This window comes from Sinocyclocheilus grahami, unplaced genomic scaffold (genome assembly GCF_001515645.1).
Source record: "Sinocyclocheilus grahami isolate Dianchi unplaced genomic scaffold, SAMN03320097.WGS_v1.1 scaffold9022.1, whole genome shotgun sequence".
Classification (NCBI taxonomy): Eukaryota; Metazoa; Chordata; class Actinopteri; order Cypriniformes; family Cyprinidae; genus Sinocyclocheilus; species Sinocyclocheilus grahami.
This window is the reverse complement of record NW_015512352.1, coordinates 6,079-8,129: the sequence shown is the minus strand read 5'-3', so window position 1 is coordinate 8,129 and position 2,051 is coordinate 6,079. Positions and strand designations below refer to the sequence as shown.

At 32.8% G+C, this 2,051-nt stretch overlaps 1 long non-coding RNA gene across 1 annotated transcript; it reads left to right on the top strand.

Moving 5' to 3' along the window:
• Positions 1-236: 236 nt before the first annotated feature.
• Positions 237-1,187, top strand: LOC107578135 (uncharacterized). Its single transcript, XR_001608306.1, has 3 exons — positions 237-532; positions 610-682; positions 1,084-1,187. It is a non-coding gene; the product is annotated as an uncharacterized lncRNA (long non-coding RNA).
• The last annotated feature ends 864 nt before the right edge of the window (positions 1,188-2,051 follow it).

Below are 2,051 nucleotides of genomic sequence, written 5' to 3'. Positions count from 1 at the left end.
GTTTAGAAGATGTCTTTAAGATGTTTATGATTTAGAATGAATGTAAAACTGACATCTTAGAGACGTCTATCAGATGTTTGTACACAGCGGATAAAGCGATCTTCTACGTGTGCTATCACTGTTTCTGCGTTTCACAGATCTTTCCCTGACCTATTTATTAGTGTTTTTAAGACTTGGGTGAGATAAGTTGCAGTATTTCTCCAAACTGTGTAATACAGTGTTTTTTCAGGGTGTTTTCGGTGGACTTTAGAGCTATAAAGCAAGTGAATGATTAATTTTGCTGCAGAAATGCGACTTAAAGGTTGGTGAACGGCGAGGCAGCAAGTTTCTCACAGCGACTGGATCTAATATAGGCCTAGATATAAAAATACAGTAACTAATAACTATTTAGCACCCTTAAGTTGAGTGTGTTAGTAGTTGATGCTGAAGCGGGAAAGTGAGGGCAAGTAAACGCGTCATCTGTCCGATGCTTCATTTATAACTTGAATCCATCAGAACAGCACATGGTTGGCTAGCGATGGAAGAAAGTAAGGTAAGATAAACTCTTTTAATGAAAAAACAAAAAACATGAAATAAACAATGATTTCAACTGGTTTCTCTCTATGACAGACTGGTCATGTAACTCCGCCCACAACTCCAAACAAAGCCACGCCCTCTCCGCCAGTGTCCACTGAACGGCCGAGTGAGTCAAAACATTATTTCTAAATGTTAAAAACGCCAATTTTTATTTTTTTTTAAGTTTAAAATGTATTTTTTTGGTTGTGTGAGCATTAATGTAAACATTAAGGGGACCTTTCCATTTTATTTCTATGCAAACATGTTTGGTTTTGAATGTTCTCTTTACTAAATTGTTTCATTGTTCCATAAACAATGTAGAAATAATATTTCTGTGCTGACATTATTAAAGTCCAGATAGCTTTGAATGAGCGTTCCATTAACGTTACAGGAAGAACGTTTGTTCAGAACGTTCCCAGAGCGTTCTGAGAATGTTCCTGTTAGTTGGCCGCTGCTGTTTGTTGATGCAGGGGTTTGTGTGTTTCTGGTTGCATTGTGAGAACCGTTCTGTCTGTTTTTGTCCTGCAGTGGGTTTGAGCAGCCCAGAGTTACTAAACGAACTGAAACAACCACCCACGCTCAAACACGTCCCCACGCACAAGGGACGGAAAATCGTGTTCTGGGGACAAGGACGACAGGTGAGACTCAGACTGAACACACACACTGGAGCAAATCAAACCATTAAGTATAAATCAATTCATTTAAAATTAAAATGTTATTGTTTACCCAGATATCATAGTATATATCAAAGTACCATTTGATCACTGTACCAATAAAGCATATTTTATTGTAATGGCACTATAGGCGACGTTTTTAAAAATGTTTCACCAGGAATAATCTTACTTTTTTTTTGTATCAAAATTGGAATGGGAAAAAATATATAATATTTGTTGTACTGGTGTGAGCTGGTTTGTCAATTTTGTTCTATTTTAATTACTATTGCATGTTAATAGGCTACTATTTGTTTCTTTTAAAATACATTAATCTCGCCATGAAAATAGCCATAGATGCTGGTATGGCAATAAAATAAAAAAATAAATCATACATATATACTGTACATAATATCCATACCATGGTATTTTTTTGTGGAATAATAATGCTTTTTATTTGTAAAGCACCCTTCTTAAATAAATGTATAAAAAATGTAAATGTTTTTTTTTATTCTAAATGATAAAATAGTAAAACTATTATTACAGAAGTTACAATAAAGTGTAAATGAATTTTTTAAAAAAGAGAAGAGAAAATAACAGGAAAAAATAAACTAAAATGACCAAAGAAAAAATACATATATATATTATTATATCAAAACCTTAAGTCTTAAGACTTATATGAATGCTTGGAGCTAATTTCAGTTAGAGTTTTCCATATAAACATAATGGCGAATATTCTTTAAAAGTTTACTGTCACATTCTTTTTATAATTTTTTTATTTATATTTTAACACTGTGTTTATTTATTATGTTAAATTGCATAATCCAAAAATATTTCCAGAATTTT